The sequence below is a fragment of the Sciurus carolinensis genome, chromosome 14 (assembly GCF_902686445.1).
Source record: "Sciurus carolinensis chromosome 14, mSciCar1.2, whole genome shotgun sequence".
NCBI classification, from domain to species: domain Eukaryota; kingdom Metazoa; phylum Chordata; class Mammalia; order Rodentia; family Sciuridae; genus Sciurus; species Sciurus carolinensis.
In genome coordinates this window covers 79,778,501-79,803,737 of record NC_062226.1, presented here as the reverse complement: position 1 = coordinate 79,803,737, position 25,237 = coordinate 79,778,501, and the positions used below count along the sequence as shown (strand labels likewise).

The 25,237-nt window shown below is 37.4% G+C and overlaps 1 pseudogene; it reads left to right on the top strand.

Moving 5' to 3' along the window:
* Nucleotides 1-25,237, top strand: part of LOC124964156 (transcriptional repressor protein YY1-like) — a 144,080-nt pseudogene that overhangs the window by 18,209 nt on the left and 100,634 nt on the right.

The following is a 25,237-nucleotide window of genomic DNA, read 5'->3' as shown; positions in this document are numbered from 1 at the left end:
GCTTTTTATTTATTTATTTTTTAAATTTTGAATAGGGTCTTGCTAAGTTACTGAGACTGACCTTGAACTTGTGATCCTCTTGCCCCAGCCTCTTGAGTAGCTGAGATTACAGGCATGTGCCATCATGTCTAGCTAGGTGTACATGTTTGATCACACACATAAGTAGCTTCCCTGCTAGTAAATTCACTAGGCATTCTTTAGCACATAATTCTTATTAGTAATCCCCATACAGAGGGATATAGCAGAAATCAGATTTAAACAAACCATGCAATGAAGTTTGCAGCACATGGTTTGGAATTCTTGGCCATGGCTGGACCATGTGATGGACTTAGAAAACTGAGTATTGGAACTATACCAAGGCCTAGGGAGCAATATGCCAATTTCTCGTTAACAGCTAACAGTAACAGACAAACCTGCAACATTCCAAACAAGAAAAACTAAAAGTTGCCATGATTCACACATTATTTCTTGCTTCCATGAACAGCTATTCTTGAAGGGAGTCTTGTCCTGATATAACTCCCCCAATACACACCACCCCCACTCACCAACATTCCTCATTTTTCTTTCAGTCTTTGGCCTTGGTCAAGTTGTCTACCATGCATTAGCCCTTGATCGACTGTCCTCTGCACTTTCTATCTCCTGCTCTATGCTAGTGCATATTGATTCTGAGTATTGGATCTCTCCCTCCATGTCCCATACCAGGCACTATTAAGTCTGTAATATATTCTTTCTGCAACACAACACTTTCAGTTGCCTGAGGATAAGTGGAAGCACAGAGTCACAGTATCTCAAAGTTAAAAGGAACCTTAGAATTTATGCCATTCGACTGCTACATTTGACAAATAATGATACTGAATCCTAGAGAGGTAAGAACCCTGTCTAAGATCACTTAAGTAATGAAAGTGAAGGATCAAGGACCCAAAGCCATGGGTTCTGTTTTCAGGTGTATCTATGGACTTTATTGCCTAGCCTTATGCTCATCTCTTGGAACTCTGAGGCATATTTGTGAAGTGAATCAGTCTTTCCATTAGCATGGCGGTAGAAAAGTGACATGCTAAGGAGGGAATCCAGAACATAAGGAGCCTTCTATATTGGTGAAAATTCAATTATTTGAGATTTCTCAATCTCAGTAAAATCATAGAAATTTGAGATACTCTTTCTCTCTTACCTAAGATACTTCCTTATAGTATCCTGGGGGAAGGTAGGAAATTAAAGAATTGCAAGTAGATTTCTTCTGACTGTCTAACCATTCTTCTGTTCTCGTCTTAAGGAGTAGCAAATCCAACTGCTTATGAATGTGTTCTTTTTTGCTTAGTGAGTACAGATGCATGCAGAAAAGCCAGGGGCATACAAGTGGTTGGATGTGAAAGACAAGGAAGCTTCATATTTTGGCTCCTGTGCTGGTCCTTTTCACTAGTCCATCCTTCTCCATGTGCTCCCTGCCTTCTCTGTGTTGTCATTTGCCTGGGGAAGGGAGAGAGGGAAGATCTCTAGGACCAACTTGTATCGGCTGAGCTCTTTTGACATCTGGCTTCTGGGCAGTCCTGCCTTAGCAGGAAATCAAGGAGGAGAAGAGAGAGAAGTGTGCATTCTTAACCATCACTTCCTTCCTGCTTGCTGCTGTGGTTCTGGCAATACCTTGTCTCTCTAATACAGTTCTTGTGAAGTGACTCTTCTCCATGACTTCAGCTGTCACTAGAGTCCTCTAAGATTCTCCCTTCCCCTTGCCAGTTCAGGTCTAGGGGATCGTAATCGCCTGTTTGTTGCTGGTCTTGGGTGTGTCAGTGTCCCCTGGAGGTTCCCTCCTATTGCAGTGTGAATAGTTCTTCACACTCTGAACTGTCTCCTCACATGTTTATCTGAGCCGCTTTTCTTTGCTTGCCTGGGCACTGACTGAAACCGTTCATTTGGGGTTAATCACAGTCTGAAGTCACCATTTATCTTCTTTGCTGCAGCAGCAAAGCCATCATCATAAAGGATAGGATCAATTCTTGTTCATTTTGTATCTCATGGATCTGCTAATCCATGAGAAATGCAGCTAATCTAAGCAGGAGATTGACTTTCACCTCTGATTGCGTTTTCGCCTTTTGGGTTTGGTTGACACCAAATATGAAAAAGATCATATTTGAAATAATGAAAAAGTCATTAGCAAAGAGGATACAGGAACAAAGGTTGTATTTGGTGTATGTCGATGCATTCTATCACCTTCTCCTGAATTCTGGAAACTGATATAAGAACCTTGTTGTTTATATTGAATCTGATAATATTTAGTGGACAAAAACATGCTTAGTTAGGTTGAGTTATTTGTGTATGAGCAACTATACAAAAATAAGTCACTGACTTTATTTATAAAATGGCGTGGTTGGGGGTAGGTTGGTAACAGCCTGTTTTTGTACAGAAAAGAATTATTCTTGGTTCATGTTTCATTTTTTCTTATCTATCAGTCATTTGGAACTGCCAATGTTGACTAATGAGAATTTATTTACTAATGCCTCTAAATATTATCAACTTTTCTTTGGGCTGGATCTATCATTTCTATCTGCAGAAGAAAGTGTTCACCTGTAATTTTTTGAGAAATGATGATATATGTTTATTCTTTCCATTTAATCTGTGAATTCAGGGGTGCTTCAGAAGAAGAAAGATGACCTTTTGATAACAGATGGGAAATGTAACAGAAGGCGAATGGTATGGAGCATTCACATTCTGTCCTAGATGTTGATTTGACTGAGCTTATAGATCATTCATTTTTTAATCCATTAGCATTTATTAGGTTAGTATTTATTAAGTTCTATGAAGTGCCAGAAGCTGGGAGTGGTAAGATGAATAAGACATGCCTGTGATTGGAGGGACTCAGTCCAATAGGAAAAGAAATATTCAGAGAAGTAATTGTCCTTAACCAAGTCTGGAAACCGTGCCAGTTGATCTGTGTTCTCCCTCATCTGTTCAGTTCAAATCAAGAGAAAGGGAGACTCAAATCCTGACTCCTTGAATTCAGGGCTAGCTTCTGGCTCCACTTTGGGGAGCAGTGTGTTGTAGGAGGGCCTTGAAGGGGGAGCACTAGATCTCTACCAAAAATTGTCTTGAAGGAAAAGTTAATTGCTCAGAAAGAAGAGAGGAGAGAACAAAGAAAGGGAAGAAGGAGAAGGAGCAGGTGTGAGTGAGAGAGAAAGAAGGAGGAAGAGGAGCAGAACAAAGGAAGGAAGGAGGGGAAAAAAGGAAGGGAAGTTGGAAACCCATTGCCTTAGAGCAAGGGTCTGCAAACATTTTCTATAAAGGCCCAGATAATAAATATTTTAGGCCATATGATCATACAGTCTGTCACAACTTCCCTGAATTTCCTTGTAACACCAAAGCAGCCAGAGACAATAAGCAGACAATGGAAGTGGTTGTATTCTAATTACACATTATTATGGCACGCTGAACTTCGAATTTTATATAGCTTTTACATATCAGAAAATATTACTCTTCTTTTGGCTTTCAACCACTTAAAAATGCAAAAATTGATTCTTTACATATGGGACATGTAAAAACAGTCTGAATTTTGTCTATGGCCCATTGTTTGCCCAATTTCAACCTGGAATTAGAAGCCTAAAGAAGGAGAAACGCTTCATACCATTGCTTGGTTAGAATACCTAGTAATATGGTCTTCAGCTCCCTCCACAGCCATTTGGTTCTTTCTCTGACGAGGATACACCATTAACTAGGCAGAGTGTCTTTCCTGTGACCAGGGATGGACTGGTGGACCGGAATGAGCTTCTCCTCTCTTCCTTGCCTGTGAAATAGACAAGCTTACCTGGCCTTTTTGACTCAAAGGATTTGATGAGGATAAATGAAATAAAACCTACTGAAAGTACTTTGTGCTCTTAGGAAGAAAAGCATTATACGAACTCAATGTATTATTAAAGAAAAAGCAAATCTGTCAGGAGTTGGAGAGCCCAAAAGAACAGTGCCACACAACTGCAAAGCTGCCCAAGAGGGAGCTCTCCCCACTCAGATAAATGACATGGCCCTTCCTCCCCCACATGGTTCCCGCATATTTCATCATCTGCAAGTGGGATGCTTTTACTGCCTGTTCTTTTTCTTTCTTTTCTTTTTCCCCTACCTCATTAGTACATCAAGAGAACCAAATTGTTCCTTAGATGGATTGCTCATGGCATGCTGCTGGCTCCCTCCCCCATGAGCCTCATGGAGCTGTACTTACCCAGCCAAAGCCTGTGCTTGCCCTCCCAACCCAGATGAAAAATTACTGACAGATTACCCCTTATCCAGCACAATATCAAAAGCATTCTTATAAACTTCAGATAAAATATGTGCATGAATTTTTTAGAGTTAGCTCATTAACTCTAAAAAGGGTGGCAGACTGGGATCATTTGTGTGAATTAGACCTTCCATAGTCTTACTTTGGTGATACATTTCCTGGATGACTTCTTGAGCATCTTTCCCTATGAAAAAAAATTCCCAAAGTCTGGTATTTCTCATATTATCCTGATTTTGACATCCCCTTCCCCAGCAGAATGGACCCCGTTACATTAGACACGTTTTGTTCTCCTTAGGTTGGTCTACTTTCTATCTGAAAGTTTTGAGCTTTCTGTCCTTAATTGTTATGGTTTCCAGATTTTGCTCAATCGAGTGCAGCTGTAATTTCTAGGAAATACTAAAATAATTTCTTCTTACCGATGGAGCCTGCCTTGGATTTAAGTTCTTGTTTGGAAATTACTTTTTCTGTGCATCATCTGTTTTTCCTCCTTCCCTCCTCTGTCCTCCTTTGCTTCCTTTTCTTTTTGTGCTGTTCAAAGCTTGCCTTTCAGAGTAGAATTAGACATAGAAATACTCAGGTAGAACACTTTGGAGAGATCTTTGCATAGTTGAAAGAAGGGCTATTTTTGTGCTTGGTTAAGGTTAAAATTAAGTTACTTACCTTTTAGTCATGGTATGATTAAGCCACATATTTTCTATAGTACTGTCATCCATGTGATATACCTGTGTTTTCTGACCATTAGGGTTCCCATCTTTGTTTTGGTTTTATTTTTCCACGTTCTTGTTATTATGACACAAATGGTATTTTCATATGTATAAGTGTCAAGAATTAGTTCCACTATTCCGTTCTGCCCTTCCATTTATTTTTCCAAGTCTTTCTTTGTACAATATAGCTCTAATATTATATAACATCCATCCTCGTCATAGTTTGACGCATGCTTGCAATTGTCAATGCCAACAGAGTAAAAGATATTTTCTAGAGCCTTGTCTTGTGAAACTTGAGCCATAATTTATATCAGATGGGAGAAAAATCACTCCTGGTAGAGAGGTAGAGAAGAAAAGCACTTCTTTCCTTTAAAAAGAATTTTGAGTAGTTTTAATAACAAACCATTGTGGGACACTGCTATTGTGTCTAAGAGGTACCAATGTCCCTCACTTCTACAGTTTGTGCTTAAAACAGTGTCACTTGAATTCAATCAAGTACAGTCCTATGATTACTTTTATTTCTGGGACAGATTTTCAAGAGCAACTTCTAATTTTAGGTATTGTAGCTGAGATTCTTCTCATCCTCTGCACGCCACTGATGTTCCATGTGCATTAGCTTCCCGTTAAAGTCGACAATCAGACCCTCCATAGACAAAGCAGAAAGCACATGTGGGTGGAGGTGGGTGGAGGGACAGAGAGAGTGTAAGTATTTTTTTTGTGTGTTTTTGTCTGAGTGTTTAATTTTACAAAACCAGTTTTGTAAGAAATCGACTTTTCAAGATAAATTTTAATTGCTGTAAACCTAGAGACTGGAAACCAATCTGAAACTATTCTCATCATTTAGAGTAAGGTGTAACATTTCCTCTTTTGTGAATAAAACTCAGTTTGCAATCTTGCTATGCTGGTGATCCATATTACAAGTACTGCATCCTTCTGAATATTTTAAAAGTGCACATTGCTATCCAAATATTTTCTCTCTCTTATTATTAAAAAAACCAGGGTAGGTGAGCCAAAAAAAGAGTGAGTACAGGTGTATAAATTAGTAAGTTTTGAAGTTTAATTCTGCAACCTATGTATCACATAGGTTGGAATGCTTACTCAGAGAAATGCAACTGTTCTGAAACAAAGTGCTCTGAAGTGAAATTCCTTGTTATTCTAAATTGTCTTGAGAAGTAGATTCTCCCCTGCAAAGATCTGAGCATGGGCAGACATCAGGTGTGTAAGAGCAACAACGGAGACACTGATTAAGTAGAATAAGAATGTCATAAGGATTAAAGATAAATGTGAATGTGGGAAGATGAAGGAATCCATCATCTTTCTAGTGTAGTAATATGGAAACATCATTTATGTTTCTACTTCAGAACTGGACTATCCACTATGTAACTCAGTGTGATTTCCATTATGTCCTTAATCGCTCTCCTTGAAATTGAATATGGGAACTTGCAATTTCCTGTATGAGTCAGGATCCCAGCCAGAATTAGATGGCATTTTCCTGAGCATTTAATGAAGCGATTGCTTACAGAGGAGTGAGCAGAGTTAAGGAGAACAAGTGAGGAATGATGCCACGCCCCTGGGCTAGCAATGGTTGGTAATGGCCATTACCAACCACAGGACGGGGTCAAGAGCAGGAGGCATGTCCCAGCAGAAGCAGTGGGGGCCTTAGCATCAATGCAGGTCAAGAATGCAGCCACTAGGGCTGGGTTGTAGCTCAGTGGAAGCATGATTGCCTAACATGCAGCCCTGGGTTTGAGCCCCAGCACTGAAAACAAACAGGCAAACAAAGAATGTTGCCGTCATCATAATGCTACCCAGAAAACAACAGAGAGGGGGAAAAAAATCGACCTGTCTCTAGACTTGTCCTCTTGTCTTCTGACTTTCTTCCTGGCTATAACCAATCGGCTGCAGAGGGCATGAGAGCCCCACCTGGTGATTCAGCCCTTGGGTCAAATCTCAGGGCAAAGCTGGAGAGGATAAAGGACGCCCGTACATTCTCCTCACATAACCCTTCTTCTGCATTTTCCTGAAGTTCTTGGCTTTCCTTCTTGATTTTCTACTCCCGGCCTTATGCTCTCAGTTTCCCTGCTTAGCAGGATTTCCTCACTCTCTGCTCGCTGTCTGTGCCATCGCTTCGTGCGATTGGCACCCGAAGGCCTCCTCCATATGCCCGCTCCAGCGCCTCCCACAGCGCCACACAGCTTCACATCAACATCCAGTGTGCCCACAGCTCCTCTCTCGCACCATCGCCCTCACCTGCGGGGGCTTTGCAGAGTACGTCTCAACTGCCTTCCGGAACTGGAAACCTTTACAGCACCAATATTTTGAAGTCACGCTTTGAGGTTGCAAATCTGTCACTGATATATCCTTTCACATAGCACCGTTTGTATTTTGAGTGTTGCGTAGTAAATCGTAATTGCCACCAACTAAAATAGATATAGGAAATAGGAAGTGTGGGCATTTCTTATAATTTACCATTCACATTGAATCTTCCCCTCAGTGTGACTGCAATAACAGCTCTTGCATAAAACACCGAGGAACATGTTGGCCTGAACTGAACGAAACTGCTTATTCTCTTCAAATTGCATTAAGCTTATAGTTTCAGGCCTAGCGGGTTTTCTCTCCACAGGAATTTTGAAGATGCCCGTTGATAATATGTCTGTTTGCCAAAGCCCAGTTGAGTAATTTAAATTGCTGGTAGTGTGGTCACTGAAAATGCTTTGAATGTAAGAGGGATGAAATTTACATCATAGTCACCCCCTTTATGAAAACCCAGAGGAAAAACTTTGCAAATCTCAGTGCTAAGAATTACTATGCTGCTTTTGACATTGCTGGTAGGTGCGTTTGTATCCTCTGGACATTGGGAATCTTGTGTATGTGATTATTTTATTTTTCTTGACTTTGTAGTAGCATTTCAGTGAAATTTGAGATTCACTCCAATATACTGCTAAGATAAGAATGTTTATATTTCTTTTCAGATTTCTACGTAGAAAGCCTCATACCCAAGGTGATGGTATTAGGAGATGAGGCCTTTTAGGTAGAGCCCTCATGAATGGATTAGTGTCCTCATAAAAGTGACGTAGAAAGACCCCTCACTTCTTCTGCTGTGTGAGAACAGTGAGAAACATCATCTTCGAGCCAGAAATCGGGTCCTCGCCCGACTCTATATCTGCCTTGATCTTGAACTTCCAGCCTCTGTAACTGTGAGAAGTAAATTTCCAGTCTTTATCAATCACCCTAGTCTATGGAATTCTGTTATAGCCACCTGAACGTACTAAGACTGATGCTTTCTGTGTGCTGTAGTTTTGTCATTATTTTTTCACTTTCATTTTCTCATAGTTAGTCTATGAATAGGGTATGAATTCTACTTCCAAAATATATTTGAATCTACCTTAAATTTACTAATTTTGTTATTATTTATTTATTTATTTTTGGTGGTGCCAGAAATGGAACCCTGAGCCTCACAAATGCTAGGCAAGTTGTCTACCATCATCAAGCTCTACCCCCAACTCATCTCAACTTTAATGTCCATGCATGGCAATAACTGAGGGAAAACCTCTGGCTCTTTTCTTCCGACCACTGCATAGTCCCCTGACCGCTTTTTACCATTCTCAATTTCTTCTTCACCATAGCACCTTGAAATACTTGCCTCAACATTTTGTTTTGAAAAAAAAAATCAAACATAAAACCTACAGGAATAACATAATGAACATTCATATACCTCGTACCTGGGTTTCCATTTTATCTCTGAATATTTTCACATAGATTGCCTAACACGAAGCTCATCCTACATAATTGCATTACCATTATCACACTCAGGAAATTTAACATTGATCCAATATTATTACCTAATTTAGAATCATATTGAAATTTTCACGATTGTCCTTCATGAGGTCATTTATAGCTATTGCTTTCTATTTTTTTTGCTTTTGTTTTTGTTTTGCTTTGGGGGAATTTTGCTACTGTTTTCATCTGCATGTATGGTTTATCAATGACTTACTTTAGGATCATGCACAGAGTTTAGCTGTCTTATCTCTTTAATCGCATTTTGAAGAGTCTAGGTCCACAGTAGTGCAGACTCTCTCACAGTTGGTGCTTGTCTGATTGTTTTCTCAGATTAACTTCAGGCTAAAATTTTTAATTTTAACTTTTGCTAGAATGCTGAAAAGCTGTCAGTGCATCACAGTAAAGGAAGAGCTGTTCATTTATTCCATTATAGGTGACATACCACTTGATCATTTTGTCAAGGCATTGCCTACCAGATTTTTCCATTGTAAATGTTTCCTTTTCTCTTCGTAATTTATGTGCAGTCTATAGGGTGATGCATATAATTATTTTAATATAAAACTCTAATCTTTAGAAAAATTACAGAGTTAAAGCACTTCCCACTATTTTCCATATAAATGTATTTGTATATGTTGTTCTCACCACTGGATTGATTTTATAGTCTCTTCTTATTTCATATCGAGGATTAAATGTCTTCACAGGGGCTTTCTCTGATTATCCAATCAAAGCAGGCCTCTGATTAGCCACAAGCTTCCCAGTATCCCGGCACTCTATTTCCTTCTAAGCATGTAAAGATGTGATTAGTTACCTGGTCTCTTATTTATTATCCATAGCTATAACTAAACATAAGCTATTAAGAGGAGAATTACCAGATCCTGCTTTCACAGTTATAGCCCTAATACCAGGATATATAGATCTATACACAGGCTAAACTATCAAATAAACATCTGTTGAATAGAAAGTCAATGTATATGAGAATGAATGTTATCTCTGGATATAGTTTTACATATTCATATATTTTAAAATAAATTTTATAGCAAGAAGGTAAAGGAAATGGGGACAGAGATGTGGGACTCTGCACCAGAATCCGTGCTCCCATTTTCGCTTTCTTAGCAATTGCCCAAGCAATGACCATATTTCCTAGTATCCCTAGCATCCTGGTGTGGCTATGAGATCAATTTTTGCCAATACAAGGTGGGTGGTGGTATTTGTTTCACTTCCTGGCTTTGCTTTTAAGAAGTGGGTACAACATGTCCATTGTCTTTTTCTCTCTGCAAGTTGGAAGTTGTTAGGGCTTGGCACAACCACAGTATGAAAGGATCCTAGAGCTTTGAATTGTGACAAGGAAGAAAGGTACCTGCCAGGCTACGATGAAATGAAACTACGAAATAAAGTTTTATGGTGGAAATCCATTGTAAATTTGCTATTTATTTGTATAGGTGAAACATCCCTAATCCAAAAGTCAAAAAATCCAAAATGATTGAAATCTGTGAGTTGTTTTTTTTTTTTTTTTTTTTTTTTTTTTTTTTTTAGCGGTACTGGGGATCAAACCCAGGGCCTTGTGCTTGCAAAGTAAGCACTCTACCAACTGAGCTATCTCCCTAGCCCAAAATCTGTAAGTTTTGAGGACCAACATGATACCATAAATGGAAAATTTCACACTTGATCTCATGTGATGTGTTGCTGTCAAAAAGCAGTACACTGAAAATACTGCATAAATTACCATCAGGCTATGTGTATATATGTAACATAAATGAATTTAATGCTTAGACTTGGATTTCATCTTCAAGATATCTAACTGAAAATATTCAAAACTTTGAAAAAAATCTGAAATCTGAAACTAATGGTCCCAAGCATTTTTGATAAGATATACCTATTATAGAATTTAGTATTACTCTAAATAATATAGAAGTGAAACACAGAAGATTGGTAGCCAGAAAATGAAGAGAATCACAGTGAAAACACAGTTGGGATTTTGTTAATCAGCTTTCCATTACTGTAACAAATGCCTGACATAATCAACTTATAAAGAGAAAAGGTTTATTTTTGGCTCACAATTTTGAGGTTCCAGTCCAAGTTTGATTGGCCCCATGGCTTTTAGTCCTGTGGTAAGACAGCACATCATGGTGAAAGTGCAAGGAGGAGTATAGCTGCTCAACTCATGACTAGAATATGAAAGAGTGCAAGAGGAAGGGGTTGGGGTATCACTATTCCCTTTAGGGTACACCCCAGTGACTTAAGTCCTCTCCCTATGCCTATCTCCTAAGAGTTCTACTGCTTTCCCAATAGCACCAAGCCGGGGACTGAGCCTTTAGCACATGGGCCTTTGGGGGACATTCTAGATCCAAACTATAGCAGGATTATTTAAAATTCACTGCTGTATTACTATTTGTGGCAGTATATGTTTTCCAGACTCCTCAAGTCTTACAGAATGGCATTAGGCCTAAAAATATTCAAGTAGGAGTCTTTGGAGAGATTTTTATTATAGAGTAAAAAGGGGACACCCTTGTCTTTGAAAAAGGTGGAAATGCAGTCATTTTAGCTTCTTGGGATGGTTTCATGAAACTACATCGTTTCTGAGATCTTATACACTACTGCCAAACTAATCTGGGGGAATTCCAGTGTGGTTTAAGAGACAATCCATCAAATCTTTTCTTTGTTGCCTCCAGTGTATTTTGTGTGCTGTGGGTGGCATTACTAATGGAACAACAATCTAGCTAGTAATTATTTATTACCAAACCAGTGAATGAAAGGATTCACTGAATTTAGAGATGGAGAGAATCTGAAGTTTGTGTTATAGTGGGTCCAGAGAAGGCAAAGTGCTTGCCTCTCAGACTATGCTCAGAGTTACTTACTAACCAGCCTGGTCCCAGAAAATAGGGCAGGTGGTCATAGCAAATGGGGTACCAGTTAGACCCTGTGCTCTGTGAGACTCTGACCAAGACTCAATGGAAGTGATTTTAGGGACATCGCTTGGTATTATTGATGCCTCAAGTTTGTTTTGATTGTAACAGGGAAAAGTAGGTGTACTTCAGAAATGACATCCTATACTGTACATTTTTATGTTAGATTGATATGAGTATTCCTAAACAAACAAAAAAACACATCCACATCATTATGAGGCCTTCAAGCTTATGCATTTATTCCAGCTATGATGCATTACTCAACATTTTCAAATTTGTAATTTTAATTGTCTTTAAGAGCACAGGGCTATTATTCCTTTAATTGTTTTATTCCTGTTTTCATTCAAAAAGTAATTGTATAAACTCTGGAAAATAGAGAAAAAAGAAAAAGAAAATTAAAATCACCCATAATTTGACCACTCAGTGGTAACCATTCTATGCATGGTAAAGTTATACCTTATTTGTAAATTGCATAGAATCATGTTTACATATGAGTGTGTGTGTGTGTGTGTGTGTGTGTGTGTGTGTGTGTGTTTATGTAATACTGCACCCATGGCTTTGAATTTAAATATTTATTATGCATATTTGCCTATGAAATAAATTTATTAATTTCAGTTATTGAGTTAGAGCACATACATAGATTTTTGTTTAATATTCTAACTATGGCAAATTGTTGGATAAGAGTGTGAAGGTTTATCTGTACGTGGGTGTATTCTCTTGACTGTTCTTTGTATTGCTCAACATCCATCTTTGGAGTTGTCATTTGAAAATAGGAAAAAGATATTGGATCCAAATGTGATGAATAAGGTAAATGATTAAACCAAGAAATGCCATTTGGAGTCAAATAGTGGGTGGTTAAATTATAATGAGACATTCGGAAACTGTCACAGAAGGCAGATTCAAAGGAAGAGTTTCTAAAATATTTTGGATAATGGAGGCACTTACTAAATAAACATGTATTCATGTATGATAGTTACTTTGAAGAAAAATAATCACTTCAGTGCTTAAGTTCTGCTGTGGAACTAAAACGATCAGCCCCTTAACTTTGTTGCTGTTTCTAAACATTGGTGCACACTATCACACAAAGATGGAGGGTAAGGAATCACAATCTACCACTGTGTTTGCAGGAGAAAGGTGGATTTGGTCATTTCCTATCCTCTATTCTAATACAAGGAAAGAGAAATAAGATAGAAAAAAAAGATGAAAGGAGGACAGGAAGAAAGAGAAAAGGGAAAGGAAAGAAAGGTAGAAGGAAGGAAAGAAGGAAGAAAGGGAAGTAGGGAGAGAGGACAGAGAAAAACAGAGACAGAAGAAAGGAAGGCAGAAAAGAAGGAGGGTCTGAGGGAGGAAGGAAGACAGACAGATTGCTCTTCCAAATTCTTGTAAAGTAATGGTAAATGCAGTTCTTAAAGATGAATTTATGAAGCCACTCATAAACCTGTTGTATACTAATGGTTTTCAAAAATTTAAAGATGATGGTGCTTTTCTGTAATATTTCCACTACTCTGCAGTTCTAATTAAAATACGATTTGAGAAAAAAGTTGGAGATGATGGAGCAGATACACATAGATACACATTAGACAAAACCTTCACAATAGCTTCTGGAAAACAACTTTTGAAACTAGTTTTAGGCTGATAAAGTCTATTAGTGTGGTTAGCCTGTATCCACAGGACTTCAGAGGATGGGAAGTTTATGATAACCAGCCAAAGATGACTGACAGGGCATTCGGAACCCAAGATCCTTAGAGACGTAGTGCCCTGACCAGAAATAAAATGTTAGGGTTTCTATCAATTCATTACCCTTCCTATCCTCTAAAAGGGTACCATTGTACAGAATCTGTCCATTAAATCTGCTACCCTCAAGAAAAAATACCACAAGGAATTACAATCTATCTTTAACCATATTTTAATATAAGGTTTGAAAGAAAAACTGACTTTAGAGATATATTTTTCACAGATCTCAAAAATTCAGTCACTACTTTCGATGAATTTAAAATTCATATCATTTGAGTCAATGTCTGTTTTGAAATTATGCACTCAAATATATATATATATATATATATATATATATATATACATATATATGCACACTGAGAATTCAGAAACAAAAATTGCTTGTCTGTTTTCTCTGTGGCTATACTACATGTTTCTGGAATTAAGCAATAGTTTGTAAAGTAATAACAACAGTGATTGGATTGTTACACAATAACTCTGAAACTGAGAGTAATTAAAATAGTACATATTAGAAGTATTGGTCATCTTTTACTTTTTCATTTTGTGTAGTAAATACTTTTAAGTGCTATAAGAATATAGAAAAAATAGATTAAGTCCTGAAAAAAAATCTTACTTCAGTTTGCTGTTTGCCTACTGATGCCCACCAATAAAACTTCAGGGAAAGAAAATAAGTAATATAATATTAGAGGATTTGTCTTGTGAATATGCATGGAGCTAGACAAAGGGTGTTATAAAATGACACAATAAACTAAAGTCTGCTTTCTGGGAGCTTACATTGTGAGAACAATTGAGAAAGAAATAGACCCATGAAAAGGGAATTCAGAGGTTACATAAATAAATAGGATAATATTGATTACAGAAAAGGAAGAAGGCATTACAAGGAGTATACAAAAATTCATTTTTACTTATTTATTTATTTACTTTGGTAGTGCTGGGGATTGAACCCAAGGTCCCTCATATAACTAAACAAGCTCTCTACCACTGAGTTGTAACTCCAGTCTCAAAGAGTCATTATTTATTGCAGTTTATCTTAAAAACTCAGAAATATTGTCCACCTTCTTGACTTAAATAGCTAAAAATAGCAATATAAGGCAAGTAAAGGATGAACAATTAGTGAGCAAAAAAAAAAAAAAAAAAAAGAATTTCAATTTAAAGGGATGGTTAAGAGTGGACCTTCAAAATCAAGTCATTTCCTAATGTTTTTATTAGCTGTGGCAGACAGAATACCAGCTTCCCAAAGATGTTCACGTTCTAATTCCCAGAACCTGTATATATGTTGCTTTGCTGTCATGAAGGATGTTGGGATGGAGAAATCATGTTGGATTATCCGACTGGGCCCAGTATACCCCACAAGGGTCCTTACAAGAAAAATGAGAAGGCAGGAGAGTCAGGATGAGGGAAGGAGATGTGATGATTGAAAGAGAGGTGGGACCATTAGCCAAAGAGTAGGGGTATCTTCCAGAAGCCAGAAAAGAAAAGAATCAGTTTGTCCCAGAGCCTCCAAAAAGCATGCAGTGCTGCCAATCCATTTTGAACTTTGGACCTACAGAACAGTTAGATGTTCAATTGGGGTTGTCTTAAGTCATTAAATATGTGCTAACTTGTTACAGCAGCCATAGGAAACTCATACATTAGCTTTGGAGGAAAAAAAATTACTTTTTAAAGAAATTTACACAAAATCATACCCAATTGCTTTCCAAACAGGTGATTTTTCAATTCAGAAAGGGTTATGCCAGATAAATCATTAATTATTCTTTTCTTTTTCTAGTAGATTTTTAAAAAATTCAATTCCTATTACCAACGTCATACTAACAAGGGAAAAAGAACTATCCTAGCTTGTACATCTACTAAGTACATGCCAGAATTATAGTGCTTTTTTTCATATTATTTTATGTATTCTTGTAATAACCTTCAAATAGAAGCATCATTTCTTATTTAATAATGAAGTAATTTTCACAGCAGATAAACAATTTGTCACATTTTGAGTTGGTGATAAAACTAGAAAAACACAGTACTGGGACAGAGATTAGAATATGAGTAAATTTATACTTCCTATAGAGAGCAAATATATAAGAGATAGATGACATAGATAAGATAGATAGATAGCTGACTGATAGAAGAGAATTAGAGAAAACACGAAGAATCTTATAAATAGAATTTAGTGTGGCCCAAACTTTTCAGAGCAAAGTTTTGGCCTAGATAGTTATTAGAAAATAAACATCTTTTGGACACTCCATCTAACCTCCTGGTTTCCTGCTCTATAAAAGAAAGATAACAATAGATGTCTGTCATAAAGAATCCCAAGAAACAGGACTGAATACCGCGACACTGAAGAGCTCTTTAAATGTTGATTCAACACTCTGTGGTCTGCTTAGGATCCCCAAACCAATTTGTGACTCATTCAGCACTAAGAGGTAATCTGTTCTGAAGAAGAAAAAGGGACATTGTAAATCAGGTGGCAATCAATGATTCCAAAGAGAATTGAACATATTCTTTGTCCAAATGAACAGAAGATGTTGGGATGAATAGTGTGCTCTCAGTGAGAAGTAGACACAGCCGAAGCTGCTTTCCAGAGGGCAAATGTAATGCGAGAGAAACTTCAAGAACAGCAGCTCCCAAAACATCTTAGATAAGTGTCTCAAGTTAGGACATCAAGATGAATGAGGTCACCTAGACATAGTTTAGACAACTGCAAAGCAGAACAATATGACGGAAGACTGGCTTAAGACCTGAACACAACTACAGAGCCAATGGCAGCTGGAAACCCTTAAGGACTAAATGCCAAGGAGAGAGTAATTTTGACATCAAAGGGATCAGTTTGACAAATGAAAATCAAACTGGATGGACTTTAATGCAAACAGCTGGGTGTGATGCAACTGAAGAGGCAGATTTCCTGGAGTCAACCAAACAGATTTATTAGAATTCCACATACCTCCCAAGGAGAATGTAAATACATATTTTTTAATTTTCAAGTTTTTCCATTCCAAACAATGAGGAAGAGATTATGGTAAGATAAACAGACTGCACCACAATCCTTGGAACTATTTGATGGCTATGCTTACTTTGGCTCAAGACATTTTCTTCGGTCCTTTCCACATTTTCCTTCCTTCCTGCTGCCATCTCTCCTTTGTGCAGAAAATATTATCTAGAGGTAATATAAGTGAATGTGATACAATGAATTCAAAGAGTAAGTAGATTCCTGAAGAAAGATTTTTGATATCAGAAACTTCTTAATGGACCAGAAATCCATGACACCTTATGTAAGAATGATAGATAATTTTGCTTTGTAACATGTGCTTGGCAAGTGGCCTTCCTATGGAATGCATCAAGAACAACATGGGTATTACTCTGACCATGGTTTAGATCAGAAGGTTGGTAGCTCATTTGCTGATGGAGAGATCAGACTCAAGGTAAGTGGAAGAATGAACAGAAGTTTATTATCAGCCTGTAAGCCTCTCTTTGAAGTAACTTCAGGGACATCTGTTTTCTTTTCTTTATTTTTCTTGCAATGCTGGGTATCAACCCAGGGCCTTGGACATATTTGTTCTATTTTCTTTTTTTTTCATTATTTTTTTTATTTTTACAGACTGCATTTTGATTAATAGTATGCAAATAGGGTAAAACTTTCCGTTTCTGTGGTTGCTCATGATGTAGATTCACACCATTTGTGTAATCATACATGTAATGATGTCTATCTCACGCCACCATCCTTCATACCCCTGCCCCCGCCCCCTCATTTCCCTCTACATAATCCAAAGTTCCTCCACTCTTCTCTTACTCCCCCACCCCCATTATGTATCATCATCCGCTTATCAGGGAAAACATTCGGCCTTTGGTGTTTTGGGATTGGCTTATTTCATTAGCATGATATTCTCCAATTTCAACCATTTACCTGCAAATGCCGTAATTTTATTCTTCTTTATGACTGAATAAAAGTCCATGGTGTGTATATACCACAGTGTCTTTATCCATTTATCTATTGAAAGGCATCTAGTTTGGTTCCACAATCTAGCTATTGTGAATTGAGCTGCTATAAACATTGATGTGGCAGCGTTACTGTAGTATGCTGATTTTAAGTCTGTTGGGTATAAACCGAGGAGTGGGATAACTGGGTCAAAAGGTGGATCCATTTCAAGTTTTCTGAGGATTCTCCAAACTGCTTTTCAGTGTGGTTGCACCAATTTGCAACTCCACCAGCAATGTAAAAGTGTGCCTTTTTCCCCACATTCATGCCAACAACAATTATTGCTTGGGTTCCTGATAATAGCCATTCTAATTGGAGTAAGATCAAATCTTAGGGTGGTTTTAATTTGCATTTCTCTAATTACTAGAGATGTTGAACACTTTTTTCATATATTTGTTAATCACCTGTATGTAAGAAATCTATATGTAGTAAAATGAAATTAAACGTCTATCTCACTCTGCACAAAACTCAACTCAAAATGAATCAAGGACCTAGGAATTAGACCAGAGACCCTGCATTGAATAGAAGAAAAAGTAGGTTCAAATCTTCAACATGTTGGCTTAGAACCAGACTTCCTTAACAAGACTCCTAAAGCACAAGAAATGAAAGTAAGTATCAATAAATGGGATGGATTCAAACTAAAAAGCTTTTTCTCAGAAAAAGATACAATCAATAATGTGAAAAGAGAGCCTACAGAGTGGGAGAAAATCTTTCCCACACACACTTCAGATAGACCACTAATCTCCAAAATTTATAAAGAACTTATAAAACTTTACACCAAAAACGCAAAGAACCCAATCAATAAATGGGCTAAGGAACTGGGCAGACACGTTACAGAAGATATACTGGCGATTAACAAATATCTGAAAAAGTGTTCTATTTTCTAACAGTGATCCACCCTTACTGTGTAACCTTATCAGTGGTAACCAATTTGAATCCGAATGCAAATATCCAGTTTGAAGGATTAAAGTTGTCACAAAAGGCAGTGCTATTGCAAATCTCATTGCCCTATTTTCTCTGCTATAATATAGTCGAATCTCCTTGAAGAAACACTTATCCAAGAAGCATAGAAGCTGCTTAACATTACTCATTAATGTATCCCCAGAAATTAGCAAACTATAGGACATGTGGTAGGCACCCGGTACATATTTGATATGTTAATGAGTAACATGAGCCAGAAATCTGTAAATGGGTCTAGACATGATTAAGTATAAAGGGAGAGATAAGGCACCCTTAGTTTCATTAAGTCATCATTATCCGTTTAAATTGCCTCATGTTGCAGAATCTGCAGAGCAAATTCAAAGCCATAAAATCTAAATTCAGGATTAATTTGTGGGTTCAAACAAGAAAAAAATAGAAAAAAATCTCCAGTGTTTGGTATCATTTAATGGGGTCTGTTTGACTCATTTCAAACCTGTGCAATGTGTCTAAGCAGCATGTAGGAGATTTTAAGCTAATACACCACTTATCATGCTTTGCTGGTGGATCAGTGAATGATTTCATTGACCTGAAGCTTTGTTCTTGTTCTTGTGCCTGTCTAGATTATTCCATTGATATGCTGAAGAAAGACGTGCAGGTGAGAGCTAATGGGTTCAGCAGATATTAAACCTGTTTCCCTGTTTTCTTTCTGTTTACTGCCTGCAACTCCTGCTGGTTTCAAGCATTCAGATATTCATTTGAAGGTATGTTTTGTTGACATAATAAGCCATTTAGGGTCAGGACTGATTTGAGGTAAAGGTTTCCCTGAAAACTCATGCTTGCAAATCAGCAAAATAGAAGATGGTATAATATACTTATGTCCACAACATCGTCTATGCAATAAGCAGATGAACCCATAACAAACCCTTGTGAACTGAAATGCAGGTACATCTTGTTTATATTTGGGCAACTGATTTCAGATCTTTCTAAACATTAGTAATCTTCTAATGAGTTTGACACACAAAAAAATAACATTCAAGATACAACTTTTCAAACATGATTTTGCAATGCAGATGATGTATTTACTTTGTAGATAGTTCAGAAAAGTCAGTACTAGTATTATGTGTGTTTGTATGTGTGCAAGTGGCACATGTACACATTAGGTATAAAGTTGAAACACTGTTGTTTTTATTAGTTACTGGATGAAAGTCAACATGGCTGGCAAAGAACTCTTAGATGGAAAACAAAAATTTTAAAATACTTTTTGGATATTGGATAACTTTAGCATCATGGAGGATGAGAACGACCTTATCAAGCTTAATTGTCAAAGACTATTGATACACATTGGGTATCAGCTTATAGTAACAGTTAATTTTGGCATTCTCTGGATGAAATAAACATTCTTCAAATAATAAATGAACTCATGCAATGTTAAGCAAGACTTGGTTGCTCTATATTTTATTTTAAAATGGTTTCCAGAATGCTTAGATCTATTAACACTATTTTCAGTTCACAACAGTTGCCTTTTTTCCTCCTCATTTCTCCTCACCTTTTACTACAGACAAAGAAAACAGAGTGGACAGAAATTCAACAGAATACTATGAACTCAGCACGTTTGAGGTTGAGCCAATTTAGGCAAACCCATGTGTTTGGAATGAACTAGATTTGTACCATTCCCAGTTCCTGTGAATTCTTCTACTTTTGTCTCTCTATCATCAGGAAATTAACCTATTCGTCTACATGATACGAAACTAGTTCATCCTTGGACAAAATAGTTTTGAGTCTAAAGAGTTTTGAGTATTACATTAGATTTTAGACTGCATGAGGGAAAAAGATTAAATAAAAACGTGACTGCACAATAGTAGGAAAAAACGTACAGAAGGAGCTTGAAATCAGATTCGGTTATTTGTGGGTCGTCCTGACTTTGCAGAAAGGGTTATCTCAGCAGTGAGGCGTTTTCTACGTAGTTAGCAATGGGAGCCAGAGAGGTTAAAACAGCTCATCACTTTATCAGGATTACTGAGGGTATGAGGGAGGCCTTAATGGTCTGGCAGTCCTTTTTGTCACAATTTAATGGCATATCGATCTTGCAGAGTGAACAATCATGACCTTCAACTGTTTACAGATGCTTTGGAGGGAAAAGGCTTAAGGAGCTTATTCCAGGGAAGCTGAGAAGGTTCAGCCCTGACCAGTCAAGTTGGGGAAGCCAAACAGCAATCAAAACATCCCAGTTTGGGGGCAACTTTCCACTGGGGGTGGCACTTACAACTGGGAAGATCACAAGTGCTTCAAGAAAAGCCAGTGGTGTTAGAGGCAATCAATAAATCAACCAGAAGTGTCATTAACCCAGAGAGAGGGGGAGTGAGTGATGTGTGCATAAACCTGTGCATGAGCCCATGCATGCACACACATGCACGCCAGCAAGTATACGTGCACATACAAATACAGGCCAGTGAAAGAGGGACCTCCTTGTATTGAGTTAGGCATTTCTGCAGAGACAAGTTTTTAAGAAAGGTTTCTTTAAGGTGCCTGTAATGTTTGGCACCTAAAATCAGCAGCAGCTGGATACTAGGAAGAAGTCATGAAATTTCCCAGGACAAGCCTGAGCAAAAAGCAATATAAAACAGTATTTCTCTATAAAACATTAATAATTATTAATTAGAGGATTGTTATTAATTAGAGGGTCACGGAAGGCATTTTATTCAGTTGATATGAAATTGCCTGCTCAGATGTGGAGAGTTGCTTTTTGAGAGAAAATCCAAGTGAATTTGAACTCTCAGGAGGAGCAGGAGAGGTCCTGTTTGTCTACATCCTCTCTTTCAGTGGGTCTAATCTGTGCTACCATTGAATTACAAAATAAGTTGCCAGCATGGTTTTGTTGAGCCTCTATATGTGTTCTGCAAGGTTCTGGTTGCTACAAAAGACAAAAAACAGTTCCTTCCCTCACAGAGCTTAACAAATATTCCAACTATTCACATATTATTTCTGGCTATTAGATTCTACCCCCTTGAACTCTAGTAGGTTGAATGGTGGAACCCCACAAGATATGTCTACCTCATATTCTTTCAATCTATGAATGTCACCGTATTTGGAAAAAAGATTCTTTTACAGATATAGTTAAGGACCTTGAGATCATTCTGGATGTTCTCAGTGAACCCTGAATCTAATAATACACTGGCAAGGAAACAGAGAGAGGGACATGTGATGTGAAGGCAGAAGCAGAGCTTGGCGTGATGCAGACACAGAGCATTGCAGGCAGATCCTAAACTTAGTAATAGGCATGAAAAGGATTCCCCTTTAGAGCTTCTAGAAGGAGTAAGGTTCTGTCAGCAACATGATTTTGGACTCTGGCTTCCAGAACAATGAGGGAATAAATTTCTTTTGTTGTAAGCCACCAAACTGATGGCACTTTGTTAATGCAACTCTAGATTTTTACCTAGATTAGCATTAACTTTATACCCCCTGTACCTAACTGAATAATAACACATGAGAATGAAGATGTGTGATATCTGCCAATAGTTACTAAACTGAAATAACAGAATGCACCTTCACAGCCTTTCTTGTTCATTACTGATTTGTTTGTTTCCTTCCAAATTTGCATATATGAGATTTCAGAAAGCTGTGCAGAAAGAGGAGGTATTTGTCCCTTAATTTGTGGATCAGTGAAAAGGAAAAAAGGGAGATGGCAGGTCTTTACTGGGCATCATGTGTGTTGGGAGGGAAACTAGTGGTAATGTGGACCATAACATTCATGTGTTCAAAGTGCACAGTTACAAATGAACTAGTAGTTAGTGGTCAACAGAAATGTGGTAAATTTTGTAGAAGAGGTGTCTAGTGCGCTCGACACAACTTCAGAATTGTCTCAGATCTTTTTCTACAGGAACATCATAAGCTAAAAATCAGCTTCAGTCATTTGCGGATTGTCCATTTGCAGGAAGGTTGATCTGAGCAGGTAAGTGTTTTCTATATAGGCTGCAATGGAGAAAGGAATATGGTCATTTGGTTATATGCCATATGCTAATTTAGTCCATTTGACTTCCCAAAGTACAGAGTTAATGACAGAACATCATGAACTTAGGCAGAGGCACATAGTGGTTATGCTGCAATGGAAACCCTGGAAAATGCTTCAAGAGATGAATCTTCCTCTCTACTCACCCAGCTTATTCATAAGATGGGGAGGAACCCATGAACCCCTTTGCATTACTCCATACTCCATGTCCCCTCCTCTAACCATTCCTCACTCTGACAGACATCTTTCCATGATGTCAGTATGATCATGGTTCTCTTCCTATCAGGCCATATAAAGCCTCTGTGACTTGTCTCCACCTAATTCCACCTCCTGCCTCCTGTTCCCCCAGGTCCTTCTTTCATGGAGCTGCACTTGAGCCATCCTGAAGATGTTTGCATGGTGTTTGCAAAGGTACTCTGCCCAGCCTGTTTATCCACAAGGCAGATTTCTTTATTCTTCAAAACTCAGCTGAACAGTCTCCTCTTGTGAGAATCGTCCTGACTACTGAAATAGAGTTAATTATTCTCCTGTTTGGGCTACCACTAACCTACACTGAGTTCAAAATCTGAAACCAATCATCACATTGGACTATAATATGTTTATGTTACCCTCTCTCATGATAGCCTGAGTACAGAGGGTAGAAAACATTGCCTTCTCTGTGAAGGTAAAAGAATATCTTCAATGTCTGATCTAGGCCTGGGCAAATAATTGGCATTCAATAAATGTTTGATGAATAAATTAAAGAATGCCTAGTCCTTTCTATGATTAGCAAGCTCTTAAAAGCTCTTAAAACATATACATTTACTCACAAGTCATTAATATGCGATAAGCTTGTTGCACTTAAAAGATCTTTGAGGTAGACAGCTTTTTCTCATGTTTAAAAATTTAATGTTAGTTTTTTAATTTTTATTTTAAAGTAATATATTTTCCTTTTAGAAAATCTGGAAAATGAGAATAAATTTGAAAGCAGAATTCATCTTTAGTCCCATCATCCAAAGATAAACACAATTAATTTTTATTTGCATCTAATTAAAAATACATCCTTATGGTCCAGGGAGCAAATAATTGTGATAAAGTATGTTATGTATGAAAACACAAACAACCATATACTAATATTGTCTCCCTCTTTCTCTTTCTCTCTCTCTCTCTCTCTCTCTCTCACACACACACACACACACACACACACACACACACAAATTATGGTCATAGCCTATATTAGTTAAGGTAATACAAGTTGCTAGAAAACCTAGACCCAAAAGGTACAATGACTTAAGTACCATAGAAATGTAGATCTCACTTATATAACATTTAAAATAAACATTCATGATCAACAACACAAGGAAGTCAGACTAATCCCATCTTGGGTCTACACAGTTCTCACCAGAGAGTTTCCAGGGTTCCTGTGTTCCCAGAGAAGGACAAGAAGCATGAATGATAGCATGTGGGGAGTTAAGGACCTAACAGTAACTTGTACTACTTCTGTTCATATTCCAGTGTCTAGAATTCAGTTCACATGGCCCTGTCCAAATGCAAGGCAGGCTGGGAAATATCACTTATCTCTGAGCCCAGGAAGAGAGAAAAGAGTTTTGCTGAATCATTAGTCTCTGTTGTACACTGCATACATTTCTTTATAACCAGATATTTTAATTTAAAAGCTCTTTAATTGAAATGAATGAAAACATTAACTACTAATATAAAACTATTTAGGCATATAGCGATCTGTTTGCTGAACTGTCAACTTTTAAAAATGTTCAAAAACAATGGTTTCATACATGATGATTATATGTAATTAGCCACATGCAACTCCATGACAGTTATTCTTCATTATGAATTTTACTTTCAACATAATATGAATCTACTTATCAATACCTTTTCCCCTGAGTTCTATTTTGATTTAAATAAATACCATCATTCATGTTTTCCTTTTGTTTGCATTTGCTGACCTTGTTCCTAATATTTCTGAGTCACTAATTTTGTGTGCGTCTCTTGCAGAGTGTATACAGTTAGGTAGATATTTTGACCAACCTAAGAACTTTGTTCTTAAAGACTTTTGACCCTTTTATTTACCAATAAACTGTTAGTTATACATTGGTCATTATATTTTATGATTTCTGAGTCATTTCCCTTACATAGCAACTTTGTGACATACATCATATTTAGTCAGCCTACATTCTACTTGATATGTCTACTATGATATCTTATGATTCACTTTTCTGAAATCAAGTTTTTTCCTCTAGTAAATTGGATAATAGTCATTCTTGTATCCTACAACTGCTTGTCTTTTTCAAAATGATGCTTTAGGAGATAACTCAGTTTTCCAAATAATTTAATGAAGAACCAAATGAAACAAAGGAGGAAATAATGTAATTTTTTTTTCTAAATGAGAAGAAAATTTTTATACTTTGTTTCCTTCTATTCCAACCTATGACACAATTTTAACCATTTGTATAACCTAAGCTAGTAGACCCAATTAAACATTAACACTATTTCTATCATGTATCTTTTCCATATTAAAGAATAATGTCACTAGCTATAGAATGGTTGGGTCCTAGCTTACTACCACGCAGCTCATATTTGTATGATGACCCTAGGCATATTTAGCTCAGCTCAAACCATTCCACCTCAAATCATCAGAATAACTTAGTTCTGCTGTAAGAGATCATTTATGCTGATAAGTTCACAATGGAGTTAGTTAGAGCACCATGGTAATAAATGCTTGACACGTATATTCCAGATGGAACCTCATGCTATTTATCCAGCCTCGTTTTCAACTTACAAACTAAAGGTCTATTTATCCAGCCTCGTTTTCAACTTACAAACTACAGGTTCCACCTCCACTAGGAGCCCACCTCTATCCCCTATAGTTCACTTTCCTCTGTCTTTTATAATATTAATGCTTTAAATTTCACAATTAATTTATTAATTATGTCAGTTTCTACTATTTGTTGCTTGCTTGCTTGTTCTATC